Source organism: Eublepharis macularius, chromosome 10 (genome assembly GCF_028583425.1).
Source record: "Eublepharis macularius isolate TG4126 chromosome 10, MPM_Emac_v1.0, whole genome shotgun sequence".
NCBI lineage: Eukaryota > Metazoa > Chordata > Lepidosauria > Squamata > Eublepharidae > Eublepharis > Eublepharis macularius.
In genome coordinates, this window is record NC_072799.1 from 93296508 (window position 1) to 93312097 (window position 15590).

The following is a 15590-nucleotide window of genomic DNA, read 5'->3' on the forward strand; positions in this document are numbered from 1 at the left end:
AGGCTGAGCGGGACAATGGCCACATCAGACATTTGTGTCAGGACTCAGGAGAGAGGCTCAGTGGCAGGCTGTACCACGGAACTCCAGCTCCTGGCCCGAGACTTGGAGTGGGATGAGGCCACTCTGACTGACCTGCACCTGGAGGGGCTGCCAGCGGAGGGGTTGGAGGTCTCAGCTGGACCGCCCCACGTCTCTTGCAAATGGACGGGCGCCTGGAGGACCGGAGACAGGCCCACCTCGGAACTTGCCCTAGACCATTGAGGCAGAGGCTTCCCTCAGCCCCTCCGCCTGCCCCTGCCCTCAGAGTGGATGCGGAGGGGGCAGGGGGGCCCATGCACAGTCAAGGGAGGAGAAGGAGAGTGAAGACGAAGCTTTACAGGACTGTCTGAGAAGTCCCTTATTAATTAGAAGGTTTTGCAGTTTGATACATTCAACCTTTTTTGATATTGGCCTTGAGATACCATACGCAAAGGGTTTTTTCTTTCTCAACCTCTTGGCTTGTCTTGTGCAAGGTGCCGCACCACTCGTGTCCCACGGGAGGCCTCATTGAGGCAATGTTTAGCTCACCAGCAGATCTGCCTTTTCAAGGAAGAACTTGGCCCATGAGGAGGGGCCAGTTTGTATTTTCCAGCAATACAAGAGGGGGCCTGGAGAGATAAGAGGAGGAGGAGGAGATATGGGTGCCAGACGAAGTCCTCCCCTATCCCCAGCAAGGCCAGTCCAGCGACTCTCCCCACCAACGAGAGCAAGCTGGCTGGAGGCGGCACCCAGGCCAGGGTCCCCAGGGACGCCCACTCAGTCCCCTCCTGCCACACCTGCAGCAGTCGCAGCCCGGGCCTTGGAGCTCACCCAGGCATGCTGCCACCATCAACAGCGGAGGAAGGACCGGCAACAGAGGCTCCCCACCACACACAAGACCAAGCTGACCGGAGAGCAGGGCCCTGGCAGCATCAAGGACAGAGCGGAATATGTTATTTTTAGGTTATTAATGTTAATAAGGAAGTTCCTGTTGTTTATTGTTCATTATTATTATTATTATTATTAGTTTTATTATTATTATAGTATTATTATTAGGTCTGTTATAGTATTATTATTAGTTCTATTATTATTATAGTATTATTATTAGTTCTGTTATTATTATAGTTATTATTAGTAGTAGGGTTATTGTGTTTTGATTATTGCAGTTCTTATAATAGTAATTCTGTTTGTTGATAAATAAATTCATAATTTTGTTTGTAAATTTGTTTTGAGACTAGAAAATGATTGACTAGCATAATTTATACAACCACCCAGAATTTATACAAACTGTTTCTCTCCCTGAAAGTTAATTCCCCACTCCCCCAGAATATGGTGGGGAATCTTTTCCATCTTTCAGAAACTATTTGCAAAAAACAGGCCTTCTTTACCTGCTGTCTTTCACACAGTCTCGCTTGCTGGGCTTAAAGAGGCACTGTTGAAAACAGCGTCGCCCTCCCTCTGACTGTTGTTCATCCAGTGGTTTGAGCAGGCACAGATGGGGTTGGCATAGGCGCAGGTCAGCCACGGACTTTCTAGAGCTCCTAAAAACACGAGTTGCCCGCTTAGCCTTCCCACGAGCTTTCCGCTGGGGAGTAGCTATAAATGGCCGGGCAAGCTTTGGGTGCCGAAGGAAGATACACAAAATTGCTCACAGCAGGGAAGGAGGGAGGGGCACGTGCCTGCACAGAAGACCACCCAATGGACAACAATTACAGGTAAGCGCAGGCCTGTTTTCATCATCTAGCGTGACTTCTGTGCAGTTCCACATGGGAGATGATCCAGCTAACTTCCCCAGGAGGAGGGTGTGAAGCTCTTTAATGGACAAGAGTCTTCAGAAGTGCCTTGCAAACATCCGCATCCCTTCTGCAGTCCACAACAATGACACCATGTGTGAGGGATGAAGGCGGCATTGACCAGGTGGCTGCCTTGCACAAATCGACAAGCGGGAGGCCCGAATTGAAGGCTGCCGAGGTGGGTTGAGCCCTAGTGGAACGAACCCTCATATGGAACGGGCACGTCTGCTAATGCGGGTTGTAACAAGTCCACTTTGAAATATCCTGTTCAGAGACTTTCTGGCCCTTTTTGCTCCTTTTGAAAGACCAAAATTGATTAGGGCCCTTCCAAAAGGAGCTGTCCTAGATAGAAACCCAAGGCACCTTTAACTTCCCAAGTGTGCAAGGGCTCTCTGCGTCGTCCTGAGATGTCCGAAAGAGGACAGGGGAGACAATGTCCTGGTCCATGTGAAAACCGGAGATGATCTTGGGCAGAAAACGGAGGTGTCGGGCTATGGATGACAGGATAGGGAAGACGAATCCCTGCACCATTGCAAGAAGAAGTCCAAGCTCCTGGTTAAATGGTTTTATTCAGAAATCCAATCTTTTCCCATATATATTTCCATAGGGTTACTGAGAGGCATGAAAGCATCTCAGAAGTACATGTTCCCTTGATAGGAATAGAGACTTGAGGAAAGTACAACTCTAAATACCCACTCATTTCCCCCCTCCCAGCTAGACCACAGGTTTGCACAGGAAAGAGCCTGGGAATGCATGAGAGTAAACTAACATTTCAGACAGTGCAAGGTCACCGCTGTGAGCTCCGAAGTAAGAAAAGATAAGACAGCTGCGTTCTCAGGCTGCTAGAGGGAGAAACGAAAGTTAGGGATAGAGCATTTGCAAAGTGAAATCAAGGTACAGCATTAGCAATGGTTCAACACCTAGAACATATAGAACATTGGCATGGATGTAGGGGTGCAGACATGACAGGAGGCTTGGATGCAGACCAACCTTATCAGAGAACATCTTAATGAAAGGGGGGTCGGCTCAAGGGGCTTGCACTTCACTCACCCTCCTAGCTGAGGTTAGGGCCACCAGAAAAGCCGTCTTAGCTGACAGCATTTTGAGGGGGCAGGTAGCTATGGGCTCGAAGGTTATGTGCATGGTTGAAATGAGCACGAAGGAGAGACTCCACTGGGGAATAAACCAAGTTACTGGGGCTTGTAAGTTTGCTCGGCCTCTAAGGACGGACTTGCATTCCAACTGGGCAAAGAGGGATTTCCCATTTATGTTGTCACTGCTAGGTCGAAATGGACCGTAATGGAGGAATTAGTCCAAACCTGGAGCTTTAACCGGACCAAACAGTGTAGAACGGAAGGCAACGAGGAGGGTTCGGTTCTTCATGCCCAAGAGAAAATCTGCCCCATTTGGCTAGATATGATTTCCTGGTGGACGGTTTTCTGGCTTCCAACAGGTCCTTTGGGGCTGGGGAATAAAAAATGAATTCAGAGGAGACACGGACCAGGCTGTGAGTTTCAGCATACTCAGGTTGTGGCAGAGAATCACGCTGCCCTGAAGCAGGTCTGGGGTTAGGGGGAAATGGTGGCGTCTGCCCTGCGCCGTTTGACACAGAATGGCGAAGCAGGCCTGCCTTGGCCAGTAAGGGGCTACTATGATTGCCGAGGAATCTTCCCTCGTCATCTTGCTGAGTGGGGGGGTCATAAGGGGTAGAGGAGGCAATGCCTACAGGCAGGTGCCTGACCAAGAAATCTGACAAAGCGTCTCTGTGAGAGGCCTTCTCTTCCCATGACCTCAAGCAATACCGTGCACACTTCTTGTTGAGGTATGTGGCAAAGAGGTCGATGGTCAAATTGAGTGGGGAAGACTGGGTGGGGTGACGTTTTGTGTATAGATGATTTGTAATTCTGCGTTACTGACCGACGCAGGGCAGCTGCCAGAACATGGTCCTTGCCTGGTATGTGGACAGCAGAGAGACTGACCCACTGTGGGATAGCCCGCTCCCATGTTAGTGAGAGAGAGGGAGGGAAGCTGTCCTCCCCTGCCTAAGTCATGCATGGCTGTTGTATTGTCCATGCGTATCTGTACATTCTTGCCTCATACGAGGCATACAAAAGGTTTCAGAGCATACCTTATCATCAGGGCTTTTTTTCTGGGAAAAGAGGTGGTGGAACTCAGTGGGTTGCCCTCAGAGAAAATGGTCACATGGCTGGTGGCCCCGCCACCTGATCTCCAGGCAGAGGGGAGTTTAGAGAGGCGTGGAGGGCAATCTGAACTCCCCTCTGTCTGGAGATCAGGGGGCGGGGCCACTAACCATGTGACCATTTTTAAGAGGTTCCGGAACTCCAGACAGAGGGGAGTTGAGATTGCCCTCGTGCCGCTCAGCAGCAAAGAAATTAGAAGGGGCACCACTGATCCTGGCTTGTGTTTGCTTTTTTCTTTTGTTTTGTCAAAATGCAGGGATAGTCTCCATGACAACTTGGAGAAGAGCTGGTGCCATCACTGAGTTCTCAGATAAAGAGTTCCTCTAACATTACTTCTTTTACAAGTTCACAGCAGAGCCAACCTGTGCTCCAAGAAGTTATACAGCAGATTTGGGGATAGTTTCTGTTTAAAAAAGGAGAGCCCAAACGGACTCTGAAAGTTGCTGCCAGAGGGGGAGCCTTTTCCCCAAGCTTCCCCCCCCCCTTGAAAAAACTGTGGGTGTGGGCGAGAGAGAGGGAGTTTCTCATTGTGTCTGCTTCAGGGCTTTTTTTCTGGGGAAAGAGGTGGTGGAACTCAGTGGGTTGCCCTCAGAGAAAATGGTCGCATGGCTGGTGGCCCCGCCCCCTGATCTCCAGACAGAGGGACGTTTAGAGAGGCGTGGAGGGCAATCTGAACTCCTCTCTGTCGGGAGATCAGGGGGCGGGGCCACTAACCATGTGACCATTTTCAAGAGGTTCTGGAACTCCATTCCACTGTGTTCCAGCTGAAAAAAAAGCCCTGTTTATCATACTGAGTTCGAGGAGACTGGCATGCATAGAAAATTCCTGAATGGACCATGGGCCCTTAAGCAGTTGGTCTCAGAACAAGCCCCCTCCCCCCACAAGACAGAGAGGCATTTGGGTTGATCGAGATTTGTATTGGGAAAGAACCAAAGAGGTCCTCACTGTGAGATTCAGTTTGTCACTCCAGCACTTCTGGGACCAGTGGAAGAGACGTGGGATAGAGAACCACTTTTACGGGTTCTGGCTGTGTAGGTGGAACTCTCTGACGTTCCTGTTTTGGAGAAGACGAAGTTTCAGTCTGGCAAATGGAACTGTTATTATCTTTGTATTTGTTTTGAGCCCTGGTGCCTGTATGAAAGGACTTTGTTCAAGGTGAGGATGAATTTTGTTCTCCTGCTCAGAGTGGGGCAGGCAAAGCTTGGGAGGGGTTTAGGACTTCCCCCACAGAGTCTGTGCTGTGGAATCAGGAACAGTGTTTCCATATTGACCACAAGATCCATTTGGTTCAGCTTGCTGGGAATTGAACCCATGGTATCTGTTATAAGGAAAGTAAGGCCTGAACTGATTTGGGTACAGAGGAGTGATACCAAGGGATCTAGCTGTGATCTTATCATCTTTGATCTTGTTCATCAAGATTTGGCACCGATTCAGACACAGGCATACACGCCAGGAGGTGTGCCCCCCCCCACTGGCCAGGTAAGTAAGGGCAGGAGGGAAGGTGGTGGCAGCGGATCCTCTGCCCCCAGTGTGGGACTGGCAAACCCTAGAAGGAAGTGATGATTATACAGTTGTATCAAAACAGAGTTCCAGCTATTAGATGCTCATTTGTGTCTTTAATGAACTTGTTGGCATTTTTCAGTCAAGTTTGAGTCTCATACGAAGATCTGCAAATGATCAGATCCCAGCAAAAAACAGCAAGCGGTGTCCCAGCTTTTGCACAGTGTAATCTCAATTTATATGTCGTCATCAGTCAAAAGGTAAGAGAAAGGAAACAGAGACCGTGATTAGGACTAAAATTAAATGAGAATCCTCAGTATACAAGCTTGTTCGACTTTGGTTTACTAACTTACAGGGATGCCCCCAATCGTCACCCCCGTCTCCCAGCCTATCTGTTAGGAGGGCTGGGTAGACTCTGCAGTCTCCTGGCCCCACCCACTCCATCCCCACCTAGGGTGTGGCATTTGGTCTGCTCTCTGCCTGGCTCGTCCCTGCTGCTTCTGAGCTTTCCCCAGTGGCTCCCTTGGCATCTTGGGGCTTGGGCCTGCCTGACTTGTGCTGATGACACCCTCCTGTGAGCCTGGAAGATGTGGAGCCACCTGGGCAACTGCAAGAGATGGATGAGTCTGCTGAGTGGCTGCAGGTTGTTCCCTAGAGTTGTGCCTGGGCGTCGGCTGCAACTGGCCTAAGGGTGAGAGAGGCCTGGAGACCTGTAGGGGCCCCTGCAACTGAGGTACTGCCAGAGGCTGTGCTGCAGGGCCTAAAGGGGGTGCCTGCTGCTGCAGGGCTGGTGGTGAGGGTGGACAAAAGGCCGGCGTCACCGGACAAATGTCTTCGTCAGTGCTGCATGGATGCAGTACAAAGAAGAATTTCGTAAGAGGGCTGCAATGAACCCTGCTTTGCCATGGGATAAGATTCTCCAGCAGCTTTGGCTGCAGGTGATGGCCTCTGCAAAGGCTAATCTTTCTGACCGCTCTGACAGTGGCCATTTAGTCCAGCGGTCCACCGCTACTCCCAGTACCCACGGGTTTGCGGGTCAGCCGGTTCAAGCACGGCTGTTGTGCTGGGACTTCGCTTATCAGGGAACGTGCTCGAGGAAACCATGCGGGTTCAAGCATGAATGCCCAATGTGTGGGAGCTCCCACTCCTTCAACTTCTGCCCTAGGCGCTATAGAGGAGGCTGGGGCAAATGGGGGGTGGGTGGGGCCGGAGGTAACTCCCAGCAGCAAGCTGGTAAAGGGTCCCAGCCCAATAAAGCTGAAGGAACTTAAGTGCCTCTTGGATAGTTACCCTAAGTGGGAAGACGCTTTGTTTCTGTTCAATGGGTTTCGGTTTGGTTTTAGGATCCCGTTCCAGGGGCCCAGGGGCCCTTTTATGGTAGCCAATCTTCGATCAGTGGCTGGTATGGAAGGGATCGTTAGGGAAAAGATTGCCAAGGAGTGTGCCGAGGCTCGGGTGTTGGGCCCCTTTGCGGCCCCACCAGTCTTGCGTTTGCGGGTCTCCCCCTTGGGTGTGGTGTCAAAAAAGGCAGCGGGCAAGTTCCGGCTGATACACCACCTTTCTCACCCCAGAGGTGGATCAGTTAACGATGCTATCCCTGACCACCTTTGCTTTGTGAGGTACACGTCCTTTGATTAGGCAGTCAAGGTTGTCAGGAGTTGCGGACAGGGTGCTGAGATGGCCAAATGCGACATTAAGTCAGCATTTCGCCTTCTCCCGGTTCATCCAGAGGATTTTGAGCTGTTGGGTTTCTCTTTTGAAGGCCGTTTCTACTTGGACAGAACATTACCCATGGGGTGCTCGATTTCCTGTGCGGTCTTTGAACGCTTCAGCTCCTTCCTTGAATGGGCATTATGTCACCAGCTTCACTGATGAGACACCTTTCATTATCTGGATGATTACCTTCTCGTAGGGCCTTCTGGAACTGGCCAATGCGCCCGGCTCTGGGAGGACTTCATTAACCTAGCAGCACAATTGGGGGTCCCCTTGACCCATGAAGAAACTGTGGGCCCTTCCACTGCCCTCACTTTTCTGGGCATTGAACTGGACACTGTCCATCAAACCTCCAGGCTGCCACTGGAAAAGCTAGCTGACCTCAGGGCGCAGCTTGCCTTTTTTAAAGAGCGGCATAGAATATCTCTGACTGAGTTACAGCAGCTTGTTGGCCACTTAAACTTTGCTTGTATAGCTGTGGCTCCTGGATGGGCTTTCTTAAGGTGTCTCTGCGATGCTTTGTCTCCCCTACAAATGGAGCGATTTCATCAGCTTGCCCCAGAGGCCGACCTGCTGCCCGCCCCGATGCCGCAGGAACTGCGGCAGCTTGGAAGGTTGAAGCCTACAGGGCCATCCAGCTAGCCATTGCCCCCAGCACACAGAGGTCCTATGATTGTGTGGTGAGGCAGTTTGCGGGGTTTAGGAATGAACAGGGTCTGCGACAAGTATGGCTAATCCAGGTCGATCACCTTATGGAGTCTTGCGTTCAACTGAGGGTGAGGGGCTTATCGGTAAAGTCAATTAGGGGACAGCTAGTGGCACTAGCATTCGCCAGCAAAGCCCGCGGGTTTGTGGAAACCACTGGGGATTTCCACCTTAGGAAGATGTTACAGGGTTGGTCCCAGGAGGCAGCCAGACCAAGGGATGATAGGGAGCCTATGACTCCAGACGTCCTGAGTGGCCTTAGTGTGGTATGGGGTTCAATGTGCTGTTCTGGTTATGAGGTGGCTCTATTTCATGCAGCTGCGCTGACAGCTTTTTGGGGGGCTCTTAGGATAAGTGAATTGGTGGCCCACTCCATTAAGGATGAGTCTGGGAGGGCTTTAATGGCCTCGGACCTAAGGTTTGTGGGGGATAATGTTACTTTAAAGATTCGGCATTCCAAGGTGGATCAGTTAGAGTGGGGGTCTGTTATTCAGCTGGGTCCTTATGTGGACATAGAGTTATGCCCAGTCTCGGCTCTGAAGCAATATATGGCTCTCCAGGGGGACAACAGGAGGTTATTGTTTCATCACATTGATGGAGCCCCTTTGAGTAAGTACCAGTTCTGGACAATTACTGGACAGGCTCTGACAAAATTGGGTCTGCAGAATGTTAAATTTGGCACCCATTCCTTTCGGATTGGGGCAGCCTCGACAGCTGCAGCTATGGGTTACCCTAGTCAGGTTATCCAGCGGGTGGGCCGGTGGAGGTCCAAGGCTTATCGGTCATACATTCACCCACTGGGCGCTGGGAACCTCAACTGACTTGTTTTTTCTTTAGATGCTGTGTTTTGCTGTGGAAGGCTGCAGATCCTTATATGGGGACACTGCATGGTTTTTTGGGCAGCCCACCAAATGAAGAGGACGTTGATCAGGTCCCAGCTTGGGTTAAGTGAGTGGGCCACAGTTGAGTGGCAGGGCTGCCGGGGCCTAAGGTGGCCAGGGCCGCTGCCTTTGCGATTTGAGGGGAGGAGTGGTCTTCCACCTGACATATTGGTCATTCACCTGGGAGGTAATGACCTTGGGCTTGTAAAGGGTAAGGCCCTTACTTTGCAGGGGCAGACTGACTTGCACTTTATTAGCAAGCAGTGGCCTGGTGTCTTAGTCATTTGGTTGGAGATACTGCAGCACAGGGTGTGGCATGACGCTTTGGACCCCAAAGGGGTAGAAGGGGCTAGGTGTAGGGCCAATAGGGCCCTTCAGTTAGCTTTGGGAAACAGGTTGGGCATTTATCTTCCCCATCCCAGGATTAAGGCCCATTTGGCCGACCTCTACCGAGGCGATGGGGTCCACCTTTCGGTGGCAGGCAACAACATATTTTTAGATGACCTGAGGCAAGGGCTGCATCTTACATTAAGTCACATGTGGGGCGTGAACACCTAAGCAGAGGCTCGGCCTTAGCGTTGGCAGAATTTAATTGGGCGATGTTAGCGGGATGGTGACTACCCTTGGCACATCCCCGTTGGTGGGGATATTAGGGGCCTGTCAGGATTGGCTGGCATGCTTTACGGCAGCCAGTTGAGAGGGCAGGCTGCCTGGTGGGATCCCCTGGACAAGTCCTTCCCTCATGCTCCACAGCGGGGGTGCTTGGAGCTTTAAGGGGGAAACCATCCGCCAGGCTGGCCAGATCCAAGCCATGCATTTGGACGGCTCGCGTCCGGGGCTGCGGGTCTTGCCCAGACAAGTCAAGGTGGGGTCCAGGGAAGTGACCCCAGGGCTTGACCTGTACCACTGGTTAGGCCCTTGCCAGGGTTTTAGTTGTTGCAGTTCATGTTGTTGCCAAAATAAAAAGTGGCCCTTTGTTACCCAAGCCTTGTGTCTGCCTCTTTATTCTGATGGGGGTGGGGGGCAATCCATAGCTAATTTATTTCTGACAGTTCTCTGGTTACGAGGCGGCTCTACAAATCCAAATCTAACATCACAGATGAACTCTAAAGGCAAGAAACATTGACCAAACTACTCACTGCCTCTCTGCACCCTTGATATCCAACTTAGACAGAAAGGGTAAACAAAAGGCCAGCATGCGTATGTAGGTTCTTTTTACAAAACATCGTCTCATGAAAAAAGACCCTTTGGTTCATTGGGGAAAGGGGTTAGAAAAACAAGGCAACTAACATCTGGCTCTGAAGAAACCTCTTCAGGAACACCATTCTCCTCTTTCCAAAAAAAGTTTCAAAACCACTGTGGGAATTTTTTTGTGGGTGCGTCTGTCTATGCCAGGGGTGGGCAATTGTTTTGGCTCGGGGGCCACTTTGTGGGAGCAGGGGTTAGCGGAGGGCCACACCTTTTAAAATGATTGCATTCATTAGTTAACTTTGCATTTCAGAAAAGGTATAAATTGTATCATAAAAATCAATAAATATAAATTAAATAAAATAGTGGTAGTTTTATTCAATTTATTTATTGTGCTAATTTCATATCATCTATAGCTGCAAGCACATTTAATTTTAGAATAAGTTTAATGAGACAAATGTACCCTATCATACTTTTCTACTGTCTTGGCGGGCCACAAAAAACTCTGTAGTGGGCCGCATTTGGCCCGTGGGCCGCAATTTGCCCACCCCTGGTCTATGCGATATGTGCTAACCAATGGTAAAAGGGGACAGTTGCAGCCTCTGTCTCCTTGCCGTGTTTATCAACTGCATTTATCTAGCCCAGATGATGTAGGGGGGGGGGGAGGTTCTGGGCCACTCAGATGCTCCTCCCCTTCCACACAGGATTTGTTAACGTCTGACGGATTGTGCAAGAAGTGTGCAGCTGTTTTAATGGATAATTTTACTGATTGATGTTTTAATTTATGCTACCATGTTCTCATTGTATTTATTTACATTACTGTGATCCTCTCTGAGCCTGCTTGGGGGGAGAGCGGAATATAAATTTAATTAATTAAATAACCAGACAGACAGACAGACAGACAGACAGACAGACAGACAGACAGACAGACAGACAGACAGACAGACAGATAGATAGATAGATAGATAGACTTGCCGCAGGCCTTTCTGTCACCTTTTTAAAGGCACCATGGCAAATCAGTGAGGTCACGCAGGCTCTCATCTCTCATGTGCTCTTCCTCACAAGAGGCTGGGGGGACTGCTTTGTTCATGGTTGGGCACTAGCCTTGCCGACTTTGTTGACACCAGAAGCCTGTGTTGCTCCTAGAAAAATGGGATTGGCTTTTTTGGAATCTGAAGAGTGGTTCCAGGTTAAGGCCGTTTCAATACGGCGATGCGGAAGGTCGACATGCTGCCTGCTGATTATGCAACAGGACTAGTTAAGCCTTAAGTTGACCTTGAGGGAGAGTTAGTTTGAAATGAGGCTCCATCTAGCGCTCTTCAGTTTCCACTTGGATTTATTTATTCATTTCTATAGAACCACTTCATTTGGGTTCGTTCAGTCAAGATTTTGAACAATTCTTGTCCTATATATGTTTGTAAAAGATTGTGTTACTGTTTGGTATAATAATCGCTTGTATAATTTGTGCCTCTGATGTATGTATGATTATAGTTTTGCTATATATTATAAAAGTCTTTATGTCACTGTTTTGGACTATTCTATAAGAATTTCTGGACATATAAGCTAATTATTTAATAGTAATTTTCCACAGTGTTTTTTAAAAATTATTTTTGCCTTATTGAGTTTACTCACTATGGTCCCTTATTATACTTTAATCTCAGCACTGTCCTTGGACAGGCTGCCAAGAGGTGCCAACGATCCGCTGGAATGCCAGCAGTTGGGCTTTCAAGGGCTCTCTATGGCAGCAACCTTTCTTTAGCCCCAAAACACCCCCACGGGAAGTTAGGAGTCCCCTCACCACAAACACGAACCTCCTCACTTCTATTTTGGCCACTTCCTTACTGGTGTGCAATAAATGTTATCTGGCCATTGTCTTTTGATATTCCTTGATATTCCTTGTAAAGCATATTTTCAACTTTCTTTCAAATGTAAACTTCTGTTTCCTATCCCCTTTTCTTTCCTCGCCTACTATTTGTTTAATTAAAAAATAAAAATAAAAGCATAGGAAGGGGAAAAAATGGCGTGTAGGTCTGTATCTATGGGTTGACCTGGGTTCAAAATCCTCACCCACCACAAAATCTGATGGGTGACCTCGGGCTAGGGAGGCTCGCCTGCCCTCGAGCAGAGCCAGGGCCTTTTCGGTCCTGGCACCAACCCGGTGGAACTCTCTGTCTGATGAAACCAGAGCCCAGCAGGATTTATTATCCTTCCGCCGGGCCTGTAAGACAGAGATGTTCCACCAGGCATATGGCGGAGGCTAGGCTGGGCCCCCCCCCAGCCGTACTTGACTTGACTTGAAAAGATCTGTCCACCACCATACAGATATGGACATATGGGCCATGTCTGAAATGAAGTAACTCTTCCATTGCCACCTGAGGAGAAGTTTTTATTGTATGTAGTGTTGTAAATTTTATTGTAATGTTTTATCTGCTTTTATGTGTTTTTATGTAAATTAAAATGTTGTGCTCCGCCCTGAGCCCGCTCGGCAGGGAGGGCGGACTAACAATCTAATATAATAAATAAATAAATAAATAAATAAATAAATAAATAAATAAATAAATAAATAAATGCTCTCTCAGCCTACCTCACAGGACTGTTGGGAGGATAAAATGATCACAGGAGAAGCACGGATCAGTATGGACCAGTCACACATTTGTGCTCTCTCTGTGTCTTGCTTTATTTGGAGGGGAAATAGTGAAAATCCACTAAATGAATGTTCCTGTGCATGATGAAAACCGAGCTGGCGTAGGGGTTAGAGTGTCAGGAGACCTGGGTTCAAACCCCCACTCTGCCAAGGAAGCTCACGAGGTGACCTTCGGCCATACCACGAGGGTTGCTAACTCTGGGTTGGGGAATTCCTGGAGATCTGGGGGAGGAGACTGGGGTGGGCAGGATTTGGGGAGGGGAGGGCCTCAGTGCCATTCAGAGGGGAGGGCCTCCACTGCCATTCGAGAGGCCAAAGCCACCCTGAGGCACACCTTCCCAGCCGAACTTCTCTCACAAGGTGGTTGTGTGGATAAAATGGAGGAGAGGGGAATGATGTGAGCTGCTATAAACAATGTCCATAAATATATAAAAAGAAATGTTTGGGGAGGAAAGTAGGTAGAAATAAACTTCCTTTTTTTACTTGATAAGAAACCTGATTAAAAAACTCTTTTTGAGGTGCTTCGATTTTTCAGAGAGAGAGAGAGAATGTGAGTGTGTTATGGGGGGATGGTTAGAGGGAATTCATGCAGGTGGAAGGAGGAACCAGACAGACACACCCTGGTGAACCTGCCAGGCAATTCATAACATCCGGCCTGGTCTACTTTGGAATAAAGCCAGGGAAGACAAACAGCGGAAGAGTGTTCCTGCGTCTCTCCCGGCATCGCCTCACTTTCCAAATCCGACCAGGCTTTCCTGGCAGGTTTGGTGCCTCCAGACTTACCACCAGCTGCTGCTCCAAGTCCAGCTCCTTCAGGGGGGCCGAGTGGGGGGTGATCGTGGTGGTCCCAGAGCCCCCTGTGGCTCTCCTCTGGCCGAGGCTGGCAATGTCAGTGTGGAGGGGGACCCTTTCAAGGCAGTTTCAGCCACAGAAGCAGTGAGCAAACTGGCACTTGATAGAGCAAAGAACGAAAGAAATCTAGAGGCCCCACCCTGGCCATCCCCCTGGGGCAGCGGCAGGTGGTGACATCAGGCCCCAAGGAAGTGCCCCCTCTCAAGCCTGCACTTCGGAAATGACCACACATTTGAATAAAAATAAAAATGGATTGAACGTCCCTTGACGTTTTTTCGAGAAAGTCACTCTTGCTTGCGGTAGGAAGCTTCACCAGTTGGATTTCTGTTTTCTCTGCAGCTAGTCAAGGCAAGAAAAGGGGGAGATGGGAAAGGCAGATGGGAGCTTCTAAAAACAAGATGGGTTGTTGTGGATACTCAACAGTGTCCTTTGCACATGCTCAGAGGAAACCTCTTCCTAGGTTTCTGAGATTGCATGAGGACCCCTCCCCCTGTTTAAGATGCAAACAGGAGTGGATGGAGAGAAAGAGCACAATATGGGGGCAGCTGGACCACATCTGAACTTGAGTTGGGGAAAAGGAAAGCCACAGGAACGGAGCCTCGGACAGTCTCTCTACACACGTCCCCAGGGTGCGTGTTCATCAAGTGCCGGGAGATGCAATGTTAGCTGGGAAGCATAGTTTTAAAAGACAGAGATGGTGGAGACCACTTCTCAAACCCCTCCACTGCCTCTGTGGTACTGGACTGTCTCCCTTTCTGGAGCCTTTGCCCTGCCACCCTTGCTGCTTAAAACTTTGAATTAACGGATCCTCGGCAGGGCAAAGGCTCTGGAAGGCGAGACAGTGCGGCACATCAGAGGCGGCGGAGGGCTGTGAGAGAATCCGTCCCCTCTGAAGTGATCTATGCCAGCTCTGTCTTTTAAAACTACACTTCCTAGCTCCAGTGTCAAAAGTCTTGCACAGAGAAACTCTGAGTATGTACAGAGTGTGGGAAAAGACAGATCTAAACTGACAGTGATGGATCTTCTGTTAATTTTTTTTTTAAAAGAATGTCCTGAAATCCAACATAAAATCCCATATCACTCAGACTGAACCATAAAAAACATGGCACTGCAGTAGTTAGATCCTGTGCATGGATCCTCATGAATTCATTTGATTTTTTCACTGAAACCCAACCAAACCGGCATGATTCTGGAGCTCATATTGTGGCCAGCAGGAAGCATCATGAAATAGCACAGATCTGCCATGGCACAAAATCATGGATCTACGGTGTCGATCTTTATAGATTGTCGGGATTTTTAGATGGGATCGTGCAAAATTCACCAAGAAATCACATGTCATGTCCATATCTACAAACTGCACCAGAAAAATAATGCATTTTGTGGCACTGCCATAGCAAATATAAAAATTCTTCAAATGAGCGAGTTTTACATGCTGCATTTGAAGGACGGAGCCTGACGGAGCCCCGCCCCCCACCCGGCCCCAGTGGAATCCCTGCCTGGAATGCCTGAGGTGAGTCACAAACCCGAAAGGTTCTGTGGTGACATCGCTGCTGGAGCGGCAGTTGAAGTCAGCCTCATTGCTTGTGTGGCTTTGAGTGATGGAGGAGGTACTGATGCCTGGCTCTGGCTCCCCCAGGACTGGGCTGGGGTGGGTGGGTGAGGCTGAGGTTGGGGCTGGAAGGAAAGGATGGGTGTAAAGCAGGGGCGTAAGAAGGACGCTCTGGGGGCCACCCGCAGCCTCCTTTTCACCTGGCTCTGCTGCTGCCATTCCCCAGACCCCCCCAGTCTCATTCCCCCCCTCCCTCCTGGGTTTTTGTCTCAGCCTGGACTTTAAGCACGTGTCTCCCACACCCCACAAGGAGCCTCCTTTCACTGGCCCCCATCTTCCAAATGGGTAGGCCCTGCTGGATTTGGGGGCACTGTGGAGAGAACATGGGGCAGACCCGGCCCATCCTGGCTCAGCCCACCCCATCATTTCGGAATGTGGCTCTCGGAACAAAATGCTGGCATGCCCCCTGAGCTGCAGGGACCCTGGGGAAGCTCCGGGCGATCTAGAATACAAGGAAGAGGCGGGGCATTTTCATGGGGGCGGGAC